At 46.1% G+C, this 17,454-nt stretch overlaps 1 protein-coding gene across 1 annotated transcript in view; it reads right to left on the reverse strand.

Moving 5' to 3' along the window:
* Positions 1–17,454, reverse strand: part of GATD3 (glutamine amidotransferase class 1 domain containing 3) — a 102,101-nt gene that overhangs the window by 884 nt on the left and 83,763 nt on the right. The gene's annotated exons all lie outside the window — the stretch shown is intronic.

Below are 17,454 nucleotides of genomic sequence, written 5' to 3' on the forward strand. Positions count from 1 at the left end.
CAACGTCGATGTTCAACATCGACGTTGCGCAGCACCACATCGAAATAGGCGCTGCGAGGGAACGTCTACACGCCAAAGTAGCACACATCGAAATAAGGGTGCCAGGCACAGCTGCAGACAGGATCACAGGGCGGACTCAACAGCAAGCCGCTCCCTTAAAGGGCCCCTCCCAGACACAGTTGCACTAAACAACACAAGATCCACAGAGCCAACAACTGGTTGGAGACCCTGTGCATGCAGCATGGATCCCCAGCTGCCGCAGCAGCAGCCAGAAGCCCTGTGCGAAGGGCTGCTGCACACGGTGACCATAGAGCCCCGCAGGGGCTGGAGAGAGAGCATCTCTCAACCCCCCAGCTGATGGCCGCCATGGCGGACCCCGCTATTTCGAAGTTGTGGGACGCGCAACGACTACACGGTCCCTACTTCGACGTTGAACGTCGAAGTAGGGCGCTATTCCCATCCCCTCATGGGGTTAGTGGCTTCGACGTCTCGCCGCCTAACATTAACATTGAAATAGCGCCCAACACGTGTAGCCGTGACGGGCGCTATTTCGAAGTTAGTGCCGTTACTTCAAAGTAGCATGCACGTGTAGACACGGCTTCAGAGTTACAAACTGACTAGTCAACACCTCATAGGAAAGGAAGCATGCAATCAGGGAAAAGCAAAAACATTGCAGTACCGTGTTAAACTACTAAAAATAAAGGGAATGCACCATTTTTCTTCAGAGTAAAGGTTCAAGTCTGTATGAAGTCACTGTTCAGTCAGAAACTTTTGAAAGAACCATGATGTTTTGTTCTGAGGTACGAACAGCTTTCATTCCTGAGGTGTTTATAACACTGAAGTTCTGCCATAGTTAAAAACTGTGAATTTTATATTGTTGCTGTGCTGTCTGCTAGTCTGTGATACCAATGTAAAGGAAGGCGTGTGGTGAAACAAGAAACTGTTCTGTTGGTTGAGATTGTGTTGGTTGGTTTTGTTTCTGGTTATAGAACAAGAGGATTTGATGGCCAGAATATTCAGTGCTTGGTCACTAGCATCTCTGCAGGAAAGTCTGTTATACTCAACTCTGATCCTTGAGGAGCTTAATTAGTCTAGCTTCAGTCTTCACATGTTGCACAATGGCATTTTTAACAGGATCTCTTCTCTCACAGTTCAGGCTGTGAGGTTGAGGAGTTTCACAATATTTTTCAAGAAAGATTAGTAGGGCACCATAAACTACTTTCAACAGCAGCCTGTTTTCTGTTTTTTCTTTGACCTAGACAGTGGCTGTTTTTAACTATTCAAAGTCTATTTTTTATTGATGTCCGGAGATATAGTGCTAAAAAGCTATAGTGTTGTACTAGACACCCTACAAATGTGAACACAAGCCCTAAATGGTTACAACATTTCTCAATGGCCCAATACAGCATCCTGAAGAAGTTTATCATCATCTATCATTTGATATGTTGGCTTTACTAGCCCCTATGCCGTTATTGGGTCTTACACATATGTAACTTTTCTAAAAGCACCTTTCCTCCTTTGTATTCCTCACTCAAAAAAGGCCACTCCTGTTACCTGCAGATGTAAAAAAATGAACAGTAATTTTTCCTTAATGGACTTATTAAATTAATTCTGTTTTATTTTATTAGATTACTGTACTGTGTATAGCAAGTACTGGATGGTGACAATTGCATTTGCTAGTTGTATATGTTTGTTTGGGTTTTGTCTTGTGTTTTGGAGGCAAATCATTCCTTGTTTACTGTGATGTTACCAGAGACCAGAATGCAAGACTGAGTTGTTTATTTGTCTGTTGTCCTCCTTAGTTACTATATTTATGTTTCCAATAAAACAAGCCCTGATTTTGCCCATCATGTTTAGCCAAATATATTTTTCTCAGCATGGGTCCTATGACAGAAGGAACATATCTGCTTCTAATCTCCAACCTAATCATTGCACATTGTAATGCTGTTCTCAAAAGTGACAGTGGGAGGGATTAAGGCAATGCAGCCACAGATAGCAAGGCCAGTTCTAACATGCTTTAAGGGCAAGCTTCTTTTGCTTCATTACAAGAAGCTTATTTTAATTCTGTGTTCCTATTAGGCATATGTTGAAGGCTGAAATTGTCTGTCTGGACAGAAGAGAGACATATACAAGTCCCTATCTAATGTAGCTCTTAAAGTAGATGCTCAGAGGAGAGTGAAATAGTCTTGTGGCATGACTAGTAAACCACAGTTTGAAAGCCCCACAGTACAATACACTGCTACTAAGTACCCTAAATCCATCATTCCCTTAGTTAAATACTGTTACAGGTTGTACTTCCTGCATCTGGCACTTTCAGGACCTGAGTGGTCCCAAACAAGGGGATTTGCTGCACCAGGGCAGATCAGGCCTTCTTTCTGCTCTGGGGTGGGGTGGGGTGGGAATGCTGCCAGCCTGCTGGCTGGGCTATCTGTGCCAGGCTGCCTGCCCCACATTGCCTGGGGGACTGCACCCAGGCTCCCTAACACGGGGCTGCCAGCCATGGCTTGCCGCAGGATGCCCAGCTGCAGGGCTCTGTGCCCTAGCCAAGCTGCCTGGTAGCTCCCCGCTGCTGCAGGGCTTCCCCGCCCTAGCCAGGTTCCCTGCTACCACAGGAATATCAGCAGGCTCTATGCCCCAGTTGGCTGCCCTGGCCCAAGCTCCCTGCTGTAGCTGGGCTCTCTGGCCAGCTCCCTGCCCCAGGACTCCCAATCCCATCTGGGCTTCTTACAGTGAGGCTCCTGCACCCGGCTCCCCACCCTGGTGCTGCCCCTGGCATTCCCCAGCATGGGCTTCCAGTGGGGGGGGGCTCCCTGCCACTAGCAGGGCTCCTCTTTGGACATGTGGAGCTCGAGCTCTCTCTCCAGATGCTCTCTGGTCCAGCAACATCTGTGGTCCTACTGGACCAGGGATGTTGCCGTCCAAGACAGTTTTGACCTGTATTTAAATTAATTTACCTATTAAATATGCTTATCTCAAAATGCGAGCCCTCAACCTACTCGCACACCAGAGACTCCCGTGGGCTCTCCTTTCAATAGCCATTTGCATTGTCAAAGGGATTTTATTAGAATTATTTTTTTCCATTATTAATAATCATATTCCTTTGTTCACTTGGTGGCTGATGCTGTGCAATTCAAGCCAGTGAGCGCATTAAGCAGTAATTTTGGGGAACGCATGCTCAAACCCCTAAACACCATCTTCTGTCAGAGGCTTTCAAAAGCACTATACAAGGATTCGCAGAGTTGAAAGTTCTCCCAATGTGCATAATAAATTACCTCTACCCGTGAAAAAAAAAGATTGGGAAGACGGGTGCTTTCAAAATGGGGCTTCCTTTCGAAGAAGCCCCATCTGCGCGGCTAGTTTGCATTTCAAAAGCAGCTCTTTCAACTTGGCAAGCGGCCATCGTTATGCAACTGAGGTGCTGAATATTCATAGCAGTGCCTCATTCTCATTTTCGATCTGCTGCATTTACATGTCCCTTCTGAAAGGGGAGGGCGGTGGAGATGCAGCCATAGAGCCTATTTCGAAATAGAGCCGCGGTGTCCAATAAGAATTTGAAGATCACCACACTTGTGGTTGTCATCCTCCCATATGCACCACAGCACCTCCGTCTAACTAAATGCCGTCCCCCAGGGCCAGGCACCCCCAACCTCCCTGTTCTAAAGCAATGCTGCTAACTCAGAGTCACCACCGCTGGAGGTACTGAGGCTGGAGCTGCCACCGCCACTGGGGCTGCCAAAGCAGCCAGAGCTACTGGAGTGGCAGGGGGCTGCCACCAGAGCCTCCAGGTCCACACACACACACACACACCCCGGGGCTGCTGAAGTGACCAGAGAGGCTGGGACCTCTGCCACCAGGGCCTCACCAAGGCTCTGGCCACTGCCATGGCCATGCACATCTGCCACCAAGGGGAGGGGCAGGTGGCTGGAGGAGGAGACACCTTTAAAGGCTCCAAGAGCCACCTGCTTCTCTACAGCCAGCATCGCCACATTGCAGCATCCTCTTTGCCCTTGCACCTATTTTGAAATAGCTATTTTGAAATCGGCACTGTTCACCATGCAGTGAGGGTTACCTCGTAACCGCTAGTTCAAAATTATTTTGCCATAACAGTTGCATTGTGCTGACACTAGGTGAGTTATTTCGAAATCACTGCGCTGTGTAGCCCTACCCTGGCAGTACAGTACATTAAACCCTGATGCCCTAACCACTAGCCCAACTTTCCCCTCTATCTTGATAGGCAATGCTTCTATTTCCAGTGTTTTCTTCTGCCTTCACACACTACAGGTCAACACAGAAGTGCCAAGATAGGCTTTTTTTAAAATGTTTTCTTATAAGCTGCCACAGAGCTATGCTGCCATTGCCATCTTGGTGGTGCACTAAATAGTGTTTGGTTAAAGAAGAGTCAGACAGCAGGTTAACAGGCCTGCAAGTTTGTTCTCAGTGTTAAAATTATATCCAAAGTTCAAGGCCAGCTACAACCATGACATCAGTCCATCTGACCTCCCCTATATCAACACTTTGGGTGCATCTACACCCCCGTTTCTCTTTCAAAAGAGATATGCAAATGAGGTAAATTGAAAATGCAAATGGGTATATATTGACATATTTGGTGCATCATTTGCATATTCTAATCTTGAAAGAGCTTCTTCCGAAAGAAGAAAGCCAGTGTAGCTGCTGCTCTTTCAAAAGTAAGCCCATCTTCGAAAGAATCCTTCTTCCCTTTATTTAATGGGAAGAAGGATTCTTTCAGTGATGGGGTTTACTTTCGAAAGAGCAGCATCGACAGTGGCTTTCGTCTTTTGAAAGAAGCTCTTTCGAAATTAGAATACGCAAATGAGGGGCCAAATACGCAAATGTATACCTCATTTGCATTTTGATTTACATCATTTGCATACCTCTTTCGAAAGAGAAACACAAGTGTAGACGCACCCTTCATGTCTTTACCGAGTGACCCCCTCTACTGAGTACAGAAACTTGGGTTTGGCTAAAGCAAACCTTCCAGAAAGGGATCCAGTCTGGCCTTGAAGACAGCCACGTGTGGAGAAGCCACTATTTCCCTTGATAGTTTGGTCCAGTGGCTAATCACCATTATGCTTTCACCACACCCCTGCTGCCCCAAGGCCTCCTCTGGGAGCCAGGCCCACGTGCTGTAGGGGCAGGCCCCCCCAGACACTCTGGCCCCAGAATACAAAGTGGGAGGGTGCACAGCCCCGGCCTTCCTGGCCCTGGACCACAGGGAGGATAGGCAGCCCCAGCCTCAGCATAGCTGAAGCCTGGGGAGACGGAGAAGCTGCACGGTAGCAGAGGTAGCATGAGGACAGAGGGTGGCCAGAGCCACTCCTGGCCGTTTGGGAAGGCATTACCTGCCTCTGATACCCTGGTCTGCTGATGGGGGGTGTCCCCCACAGGTAAAGGGGGCAATTGTCCCTGGAGCTCCACCCACTGCCACAGCAGCCAGAGCTGAGCCCCTTTGAAATCCTGCAGCAGCACTGCTCTGGCTACCCAGGCTGCCCGTGGCTGTCCAAGAGCGGCAGGGACATGGCGGGGGGGGCGCTGCCCAGCATTGTGGTCCAGGCAGTGCTGAGGTCTGACTGCCATTGGCCCCGCCCCTTTCGTGACAGAGTCAGGTCTCCTACCCACCTGGCCTTGGGTCCCACAATGACTGTCGGCGCCACTGCTGATACGCACCACTCATGTTATCTAGCTGCGGCTTCCAAGCAGCCATTCTTTTTTGGCCTTTCCGTGTTACTTTTAAGGGCCTGTAAGAAATTAGCATTCTTGCTCCATGAAGGCACTTGTACACTGTAATCCCAAGTCTCTTTTGGAAAAGCCAAATAAATTTAGCTCTAAGTGCCTTTCCAAAAGACTTTGTCCCCAGCCCTCAAACCACGTTTATGGCTCTGTTTTTCAGCTGGCCTTTAAATAGGCACAGAGAGGTAGCCATGTTAGTCCATCTTTTTCAAATGTGGATGCCAGAACTGTATGTATATTCCAATACTGGTGTCACCAGTGACATTTACAAAGATAAAACCACTTCGCTCTTTCCTCTGCTTAAATAGCCATAGTTCATTGTTTTGCCACTTCACTGTGCTGAGAACTCGTGTTCCGTTGGTTGTCCACCACAACTGCCAAACACTTGTCAGTCAATGTTTTCCAGAGTGCAGTCCTTAGTCTATAGGTACAACCTGCATTTCTTGTTCCAAGAGGCATAACTTTGCACTAGGTTGCATTATAAAGCATTTTGTCTGGCTCCAGCTTGCCAAGACCCAGAGACTGGTCTAGAAGACTGCCTGTCAACATCATTTTGAGAACGACAAGAAGTCCTGCGGCACCTTTTTGACTAACAGATATTTTGGCACATAAGCTTTCATTGGCATCTGATGAAGTGGGTCTTTGCCCACGAACGCTTGTACTCCAAAATATCTGTTAATCTATAAGGTGCCACAGGACTTCTTGTTGTTCCCAAAGGTACAGACTAACATGGCTTCCTCTGTGAGACTTGTCAACATAATTTGTAACTCCACTAACCTTTATGTCAGCTACAAATCTGATCAGAAATGATTTTGCAGTTACTTCTAGATCATTGATGAAAATCCTTCAGTGTCAGGCCTGGTACCAATCCCTACAGAACCCTTCATTCTATGCCAACCCCCCCATCGTCCACTACTTTTTGAGATCTGTCAACTAGTCATTTCTTAAACCACATGTATGTATTTCACTGATACACTATAGTGCCAGTCCTTTAACTGGAATGTTGTAGAGCCCTAACTCCAACACCTCACAAAAGGCAAAGTAAATTAGGTCTACACTAGTTTTTTTTTTTTAATCAGCCAAACTTGTTATTTCATCAATCTGCTTTTAACACCTACTTCCATAAAGTCCTGTTGACAGGCATGAGTTATATTCCTATTCTTTACCAATTGAATCCTCTGTCAGCATTTTTGTTATTTTGCCACACTGCCACACATGTCAAAATATGCCACTTTTTAAATCATAGTTAAAAGAAGATGACAGCAGGAGATAATGGTGTAAATATTTGTACTCTTCCCAAATATTACAATAAGTACAAAATGTCAGACCAATCACAAGGCAGCTGGAACCATCTTATCAGAAATCTCATCATAAACAGATATAGCAGGCTGATATGATAAACTTCAAGTGAATTTTAGGTCATTCGGTACTGACAGTACACAATGTGAATTATTATTGCTGTGTTTTGCACTTTTTATGTTTAATGTGGGCAGCAAATACGAGTTTCCTAATAATTTATAATAATCATATCAAGTGACTGAAGATGGAACTAAATTCCACTGTGCCCCACCACCATCCCCTCACACACACACACGCACACCAGTTTTTCTCTGACAACTTTAATTTTGGTTATTGCTGCTAAACCACCAAATGCAGCTGGGCAGAAAACAGAATTTCTGTCCTGTGGGGGAACAAATCCTAATTTGGTATAAAAAGTCTAAAATTCCATGTATTAAAAAAAAAGGGGGGGGGGGGACAAGAAAAAATAAAGCCAGAGAAATTCCCTGTCAGAAGAAGTGAAATGGAGTTTTTGAGCTTGCCTGTTTCCTGCTTCATTGGCAGGGGGGCTGCCTGACCTGGCAGGCAGCAGGGGACAAGTTAACAGAGGAGTTGGTCGGCTCAGGGAAATAGCTACTTGGAGATATAGGAACATGGGGAATCCAGGGAGTCCAGGAGTAATCCGCCAAGCAAGTGAGCAGCCATCAACCTACCCAAAGGTTGAAAGTGGAATCAATGCAATCCCTATGTTCCCACTGAATGTTTTGGTTCCAACAAATCAGCATTTTCAGATGGGGAAAACGTCTATGAAAACATTTTTGCCCAGCTTCATGATACCGAGCAAACTTCCCATCTGTACGGCCATTTCTTTGCCCACTGACCTATGGATACCTGTGCGCTGTGTTTGTTATTAAGGTCATGAACCAAGTCAGAGCACTGATGCTGATTTAGCCCTCATTTTTCTGTCTAGTCACTCACCATGCTCATTCAAACAATCCCTGCCAGCTCAGAGCGAGTGAAGAATTACCACAGGAGGAGTAACTACATTTCAAGTTGTATGAGCAGTTCCACTAGCCACCCCCTACCTACTTTGAGTCCCTCTTAACTTTCTGAAACCTTCACCTTTCAGAATGAAATTCTGCTTTTTAACTTTTCCTGAAGGACGAGATTTGTCCGTAAAGTTTGGAATTAGCAGCCAAAAATAATTGATGTGGGGGAAAAAAAGCAAACGCTTTTCCCCATTGTAAAAAAAAGGGCTTGCAGAGTTTGTTCTTGACAGCTCTAGCAATGTGCCCCTGTCACACTCCATCACTGGGTATTTGAAAGTGAATTTCATATGGAAAAAAAAAAACCCTGAGGGAAGAGAAGTACTTTTTCATTACCAGTAAATATCTGTCTTGATAATTGCCTGGAGTAACCCATCTTTGAACAGCATACCTTTTTTTATGTACAGGAGGATGTGGTGCACGGTGCTAGCAGTTTTGGCAATGTTACACACATTGAGAAATTGTACTGGGCCTGCATTCAAGCAGCAGTGAGTCAAGCTCCACTCTACAAGTTCCACATCTGAGGCATGAAAATTGCGCCAAAGTATGTCTGAACTGATGGCTGAATTTTCTCAGGAATTGAAGAAAAGACCAGAGGCATTGTCATTATTCTCAATGTTCAAATCACATAACTCACCCTCGTCTAGAGCAGGAGGTCACAAAATCCTGAGTTTTAGGCTCATTTCTTCCACTGACTGTGTGTACTCCACAACCCTTCATCTGGTGTTTTTCTTAGCACTCCCGTTCCATAAGTCCTGGGGCTGTGTAAGATTCTCAGTTTTGATTTAAAACTATTTACAGTCTGTCCCTGCCTGAATGGCAAAATTGTCAGCGATCTCTGTGCAAACAGAGTCCAACCTTTCCTATTGCACTTGCTGATTTTCTAGTTGTCAGAAAAATCATTGCTTGGTTCCCCCTTCTGCTCTCCCCACCACAAAGAACTGCACACATTAACAATCATTTATATTTTACTCTCAAGTAAATGCATATTTGCCCTTTCTTCTGACATGCTGAGTGTACACATGCGAGCGTAACACCAGAAACACATAATAATGCAGCTGAAGTCAGTATCTGGGGTCTGAACTTTTACAGAACCAAGCTCGTGTTTTCTTCTGTGAGTGACATGAAATTGCTCCTTTCAGGTTTTCCAGGATCAGAGTCTAGTTTTCCAGCGTGGGCCCCATTTTTCACCTTGATGAGATCCATGCACCCCCTTATGATAGCGTGCAATCCCAGAAGTCCCCTTGGCATGTTCCCCAGTGTGCTGATCATCCCACTGACACCTGTCTTTTTGTTCTCTGGGCGTCCCTGCCACCCTGTCCTGCTAGGCCAGATCCCCTGGTCTCCCTCAGCAAAGGCACAGAGTCAAGGTTACTGCCCCCCCGTAGAGTAATGCAGATACTGATTTACTTCAGCTCTGGGAGGATGCAATTCTAGAGCACAGCACCCAGAACATCAACCCAAAATGGACCAAACCCCAATAAATCCATCTCTCTGTGTGCAAAAGATTTGCACAGGGAGGGCTCATCAGGCAAGTCCTCTTTGGCTGCATCTATACTTTGAGATAAAATCCATTTTATTAAAATTGATTTCTTAATGTTTGATTTTGTACATTCAGTTTTGAGCATCTACATCTTCCCACATGCTCCCCACAAAATCAACTTATGGCTCCCACACACTAGTAGCTTATATCAAGCTTAAATCAAGCGCTGCTGCAGTGTATTGTGGGAACCTATCCCATAGTCCTCTGAGCCCCATTGCATTCTGGCCCCACAAGTAGATGTGGGTATATGACAACATCTTCCCACATTTCATTCCCCTCTTTCCCCTGCCGTGTTAAGTATGTCAGAGTAGATACGGGTGTTACACTGAAACTCAAATGATTCATCAGGCTAAAAGACACCAGACTACAGCCAGGTTTGCACACGAAAAAGAAGACCCTTAGGACACGAATATTTCCTGCTGCAAGCCTTACTTCGACAACTGTGGTAGTTGTATAGCTAATACATTGCCTTCATAGAGGCATGTATGGTTCAGGGTTGCTACAAGACTCCCAGCTACAGCCAGCCCCTCAAAATCACAACTGCTGAGGGAGACATCCTTCAGGCAGCTAAAAGAGCCCTGGCTACAGCCAGCCCCCAAAAATCATGACCCTCACTGCGCGCAATGTGTCTAGCACCTCGCACAGCACGTCCTTTTATTGCTTCGGGGTCAAGCCATGTGATGTGACCAGGCATGAGAACGTTCCCATGTCACCTCCAGAGGGAGAGAAAGGAGGGATGTGGGGTCAGGACAACATGTAAACAGCTGAAAAGAAGTTTCTTGTACTACCAGGCAAGCATGACCCCCACCTGCAGCCTTGGGCTACGTCTACACGTGAAGCCAACATCGAAATAGGCTGTTTCGATGAATAACGTCTACACGTCCTCCAGGGCTGGCAACGTCAACGTTCAACTTCGACGTTGCGCGGCACCACATCGAAATAGGCGCTGCGAGGGTATGTCTACACGCCAAAGTAGCACACATCGAAATAAGGGTGCCAGGCACAGCTGCAGACAGGGTCACAGGGCGGACTCAACAGCAAGCCGCTCCCTTAAAGGGCCCCTCCCACACACAATTGCACTAAACAACACAAGATCCACAGAGCCGACAACTGGTTGCAGACCCTGTGCCTGCAGCATGGATCCTCAGCTGCCTCAGCAGCAGCCAGAAGCCCTGGGCTAAGGGCTGCTGCCCACAGTGACCATAGAGCCCCGCAGGGGCTGGAGAGAGAGCATCTCTCAACCCCCCAGCTGATGGCCGCCATGGAGGACCCAGCAATTTCGACGTTGCGGGACGCAGATCGTCTACACGGTCCCTACTTTGACGTTGAACGTCGAAGTAGGGCGCTATTCCGATCCCCTCATGAGGTTAGCGACTTCGACGTCTCGCTGCCTAACGTCGAAGTTAACTTCGAAATAGCGCCCGACGCGTGTAGCCGCGACGGGCGCTATTTCAAAGTTAGTGCCGCTACTTCGAAGTAGCGTGCACGTGTAGACACAGCTTTGCTGATACATGGTACTTGGGAGCAGCGGCTGGCACCAGGCAGCACAGAAAAAAAAGTAGCTAGCAGAGATATACACAGAAGCACAGACCACACAGCTGTGCTCCTACCAAAGAAAAAGATAGAAGATTTTTCAGCCTCTCATGACTCTACAGCCATGGGCTTTCAGGTGCTGAATTTTAACGGTCCTGTTGCCTAATTCCTATGCAATTGAGAGCAGTGGAGATGAAAGAGGCCAGAGCGGAGAACTGTGGGGCATATATGGAACATCTGTGAAGGCTAATGAATTTGATTTAAAGACATGCCGCATCCTCCCTACCCTTCATTTGGATTCTTAAATTCAAATAAAACCCTACACCCATCAGGTTACTTTGATTTTAGGATTTCGATATCATGTCGATTTTACTGTTCCATAAATCGAATTAATTTAAATAAATAATTTAAACAAATTGAGAATTTACAAAGAGGTCAGACAGTGGGAAAAATCAGGCTAACTGACTCAAAATTGATTTTATCTTGTAGTGTAGATTCAGCCTTTATCAATGAAAAGGAGATATGCACCGTGATAGCCCCCTCCAGGTAATAATTACTTACATTTGGCTAGCTTGTAAATAAGACTTTTTATTAAGCAAAACCAGCATAATTTAAGTGGTCATTAGTAAAAACAGACAGATCAAAGTGAGTTACAAGTCAAAGTAAAAGAAAAACAACATAGCTAGTTTGAACTTCCCTAAGAGACTTACAGCATTCACATTCTTACCTTAAAGAACAGTTCTTGTGTCAGGTAAAATCTTCAAACTGGAACAGATCTTTTTTCTGATTTGGGTCAACAGCCTTTCATAGCCCTTTGTTTCCTCATACATTGTGTCGTGGAATTTCCAAAGTAAGCTGAAGACCAAGGACCTGAAAGTTTTCCATTGCTTCAATAGCCTTTCCTCTGGGTGAAAACCCTTTGTTTAGCATTCCACTCTCATAGAAAAACACTTGATTCCAAAACGGAGGCCCATATAAGGTGGCATTCCAATCAGCCAATCATACAAGTGGGGTGTGTGCGCCTGGGAACAGCACAGTTAAGTCTCCCCCTAATTACCCAGACCCCTCCCCTTCTACAGCCTGCCCCTGCAACCCCTTCTGCCCAGACTTCCACTCCCCTGCCTGCTTCTGCATTCCCCCCACCCAGACCCCCAGCTGCTGCCTGCTCCTGCATGTCCTCCTTTCCAGACCCCCATGCCCGCCCACACCTGTATCCCACTCCCACCCAAATAACCCATCCCCAGCCTGCTCCTTCACCCCAGTCCTGCCAAGATCACATACCCGCAGCCCATTCATGCATCCTCTCACCCTCCCTGACCCCCAAGCCTCAGCTTGCTCCCCCTACCTTCCCTCCTGCCTTGACCCCACACCCCATGCCCACTTCCTGGAAGCCTTTCCCACACTAAATCCCTCATATTTGGGTCCACCCTAGAACTTAGGAGGCCCACAAAGTGTGAAGGGAGTGTCTAGTTTTTCAACTGGGGACCACATCAATGGGGATTGTTTTAGTTGTGATTTTTTTTTGCTTCTCATTTATATGGGCCTCAGTTGATTTTTCTCTGACTCAGTGGAACCTGACCCAAAAGAGGTTCCCCATCCCTGCCTTAGTGTTTAACTCTGGTCAGCTGAAATCTGAAACATTTGAAATTAGGCCCCCTTTTGGAGCGAGAATGATACCTGTTTGTTTTGCCAGTTTTTTCCCATGTATTAACTGAAATATTACTCTTGGGTTTTGGTTGATATTTCCCTTACCCTTTTAGGTCAATAGGCCTTAGCCATTGGGATCACTGCCAATGAACTCCTGCTAATTTTTAACAGTAAGTTTCAGCTGAGGACCATTGTTGCCCCCTATTTGTATTTGTGAAGAAGCTTGCCCTGACTGCTTATGTTTTGACCTATACAGCAATGGACTTTGGCAGAACACAGGTATGTGATGGCTGTTATCTTCTTGTTGTTTTACACATTCTGAACCGCTAACCCTCCTTGTTAGTCTTCTAGCTCAACAGAAAGTACAACTTGGCCGTGTCTACACTAGCCCCAAACTTCGAAATGGCCATGCAAATGGCCATTTCGAAGTTTACTAATGAAGCGCTGAAATGCATATTCAGCGCTTCATGAGCATGCGGGCGGCCGCAGCACTTCGAAATTGATGTGCCTCGCCGCCGCGCGGCTCGTCCTGACAGGGCTCCTTTTCAAAAGGACTCTGCCTGCTTCGAAGTCCCCTTATTCCCATCAGCTCATAGGAATAAGGGGACTTCGAAGCAGGTGGAGTCCTTTCGAAAAGGAGCCCCGTCAGGACGAGCCGCGCGGTGGCGAGGCACATCAATTTTGAAGTGCCGCGGCTGCCCGCATGCTAACAAAGCGCTGAATATGCATTTCAGCGCTTCATTAGTAAACTTCGAAATGGCCATTTCGAAGTTTGGGGCTAGTGTCGACGTAGCCCTTGTGTCATCACAGAGCTGGAAGTGAAAGGGATGAATTACAATTAGTCAAAATGCCAAATCACTAGAGCTACCTAAGGATGTGGTGAAAACTGGGTTCTGACAAGTTAGCAGCTGTGTTAAGTAGAGAAGCATATGTAGTGGTCAAGATGCTGAAATAGATAACCGCACTATCCTTATCCAAACTGCAGCACAACTAGCATTAGCAAAAGCAACCCATTTCAGAAGAGTAAATTATGGTAAGCCAAGTGATAGAGCTACAGCTCAGGTAAGGCTATTCTTTCACACAGCCCTGTGAAATATGTTTGTCTTTTTCCCCTTACCAATAAACGGATGGTTTTGGTTCACCTCTTTGTATGCCTTAAAAGTGAAGGGGGAGAAAAGGTGTAATCTATAATAATCCCAAACTAAGTAATTCTAGGAATGTGCTTTTGTGCAATTTTCACCTTACTCAGCAGTCACAAAAAGTACAGTCATGCTTCTAGATCTGTATTGGCCAGTCTAATAACCAATTCTAATTCTAATTACAAATTCTAACGAGCTCAGCTGGAAAGCTCTGCCCACATGTTGGATACAGTGATTTTCCCAGCACATATATGAATTTCCCAGCTACACACTGATACTGAGACCGTTCTTGCCTTTGGAGTATGTCCTTTAAGAACTGGCTCTCCTGCCATATTAGCACTCTGCAAAACTCTAACTCCAGAGGAAGCGCAAGATGGACAATGTGCAGAATTTACTCCAGAGCAGAAGACTCTCATAGATCTAAGCACCACTTCAACCCCATGTTAATTCCTCATGGATCCTCCCACCCTCCTAGAGTATAGATGCTAGGTCTGCACGGGGGAAATAAGTCAATTGCAGTTTGCCTATGCAAATGCCGTATCTAGAATTGCGTATCTAAAATCAGCTAATTTCCCTAGTATAGATTTAGACTTAGCTAAAAAAAGTTGACTGCAGATAAGCAATTCTAGCTACGGTAAACCCCTGCATAGCTCAAATTTTTGCACAGGTTGAGGGGAGATGGGAACCTGGTTCTCCTGGGCTTGCAGGAGCCAGAAAACTGACCAGCTCACCAAGGCTGATCAGTTTCCTGGCTCCCAGAGTGGCCATGAGCTGGTCAGTTTCCCAGGTCCCACAAGTGTTGGGGAACTGGGAACCAGGCAGCAGCCTGGCTCCTGGCTTCTCTCCCATTGCAGAACTGGGAAACTGACCAGGGCAGCAACCTTGGTCAGTTGCCTAACCCCAGTCCATGGAGGGGAGCCAAGAATTAGGGTTTCACTGTTCCTGACAGGGACAGCAGCCTGACTTGCAGTTGCTGCCCCTGAGAGGAGCAGCTGCCACCCTTGACAGTAGTGTGAAACCAGGGAAATCAGAAGTGGCAGTTGCATTAACCTGAGATACATGCAACTTGGTTGTGCATATCTCGAGGGTTTACTGTACAACAATTGCATAGCTAAAATCAACATATCTGCACTCTGCTAACTTGGCTGTCTATATTGGGGAAGGTCGACAGGAGAATTTCTTGCAAGGAGTACAGTGGTTGACAGACCCCTGGAAGGTCTATTTCATGCATCTCTACTAGATGTACAAAATTGAACCCCAAAAGATCGAGCCTAAGCAAGTCGATATTCTGGGGTAGTGTAGACCTGTCCATACTGCAGAGTGGGAAAACCTTTTGAAGCATTACCTGGCCACAGTCATTTAAAAAAAAAAACAACAAAGCATTGTTATAACAACAGGGTAATTAGATTATCAAACTCATCTGTCTACCCACCCCGCTCCTAGACAAACACAGGTGTGTATTATCTTTACAAAACAGTAAGCTGCCATTCTGGAGTAGATTTGTGTGTGCCTGTAAGCTCCGTTTAGTTTCTGGAACATTTAAGAAACAGCTGGAAAACGCCTAACTTCTATTCCTCCCAGATCAGTGGACACTGGGAAAGAGTCCAGTGAAAACTTGTAAAGCATATTAACAATGTCATAGAAGTAATAAGCAAGAAGATTTAAAAGACAAACAATTTTTGGGACCCAAGCCAAGCCTTAGGAATTCTAAAGGAAGCAGCAGAATTCTAACAGTGTCTCCATTTCTGGACAGCCTTGAATGGCTTTGCCAAAAAAAAGAGTAACCAGCTGCATGGCCATTTTCAGGAGTTTGGAGGTAACCAGCTGAATGTCAGGGTTCACAGTTTCCCCAACTGCCTTCTGCAATGATGAAGGTAAAACTGTGGTAGAAAGCCAAGCAGGAGAGAGATGGGGGAGATTCTGAGGCAGAATCCTGTAATGAAGCGTACAGGCAGAGAAAAATCTAGGGGCACTTCCCTTTTATTTTGTCTAATAAGCTTTCTTGTGCAGTGTTAGAAAATATTTACCCAGATTCTTTACCCTTGTCTCATGACAGTCCCCTCCCAAAGGAGGACCTCTATCTTTGCAGGTGCCCTGGCACTGTCCAGGCGGTGTGACTGCTCCAGAAGCGTGAACACTAGTATCAGACCTCACACTCAGTATCTGATGTGGGGAGAAGACATAGTTACTGTCCTGTGCTGCAGCTGTGATGGACATCAAATTCTCTTTCCCCGTACTACAAGAGCTACACAAATCCAGATGAGTGGAGCTATTTAGAGTGCTAGGCATCTCACTGAGCATGAGCCGATGGCTCAGAAACCAGGATGAGCTAACTCAGCAGTGGTGCTGGAACAGTTTTTGGAGTGGGGTACTCAACTGCTCCATGTTTACTCCTGTCTGTCCCCTTCACCCACTTCTAGTCCTGGGGCTGGCAGATGAGACCCTGTTTGTCGGGCCAGCAGGCCAGAACCCTGGAACACACAGCAGAGACACCAGAGCTGGCAGCTGAGTGGGACCCCCAGACTAGCAGTGGAGCTCCCAAGAAGCAGCAGGCCTGGCAGCCAGGAACCCCAGTGGCAGGGGTGTGAGACCAGTAGCTAAGATGCTGGGACCAAAACCCAATGATGCAGCAGGACCTCATGTACTTCTACTTCCTGTACCTATGTTGCTCAGGGTTTCTCAGCCTGGGATTGCAAACAGGTGCCAAGTGACCACAACAGCACTGCCTTTCCCACAGTAATAAGTGTGAGGTGTGTTGGGGAGAGGGTCTTGGCTAAATCTGAGACAGATGGGAGGGGAGTCCCAGCAAGGAAAAGGGACTTATGATTGGAGTTTGCCAGAAAAAAAAGTAAATTTTTTCCTGCATGGATAATTTGGAAAATTTCAACTTTCACCCACCCAGCCACCACCCCAACATGGTCTTCCAAAAAAACATTATTTGTATTATTTTCCAGCAAAAAAGTAATTTCTTTCACCGATTTTCCCCTCTTCTCCAAGATGCTGTAATACTAAGCTCTGAAATGGTATTGGTTAGTGTGGGCCTTCAAGTTCAGAGCTCATCTGTAAGGCCAAGAATTGCCTCATGGACAGGTTGGAGGAAGGGTTGAAGTGCTTCTGAGTTTTATAGAGAAGTTGAAATGGATGGGAATGGATTGTCTTTAGTGCTGCTTGTCGTCTGTAAGAGGCATGTTTTTGTTAATCATGTTTTTATTGCATAAATATGCCGAGGCTTACACACTATTTATAAACACACAATATACAAAGAAAGAGAATAATGAAAAATGGATACATTCACAGTTATGGTTACTTGTGCAAGAACCCAGGAGAGATAGAAACAGCAAGTTAATACAGATGACCTGGGAAAGGGCAACCAGAAAATGAGGGTTTGGAGAAGATGATGGGCCGGGACTGGGACATCCAGGGTCATTCCAGATACGCAGTGAGTGAGAGGCTAATTCTGGTCAAATGGACTGAGAAAGTGAGTATCCTATTGTCAAGCAGATGTCAAGTGTGGCTGCTA

Source organism: Carettochelys insculpta, chromosome 1 (genome assembly GCF_033958435.1).
Source record: "Carettochelys insculpta isolate YL-2023 chromosome 1, ASM3395843v1, whole genome shotgun sequence".
Classification (NCBI taxonomy): Eukaryota; Metazoa; Chordata; order Testudines; family Carettochelyidae; genus Carettochelys; species Carettochelys insculpta.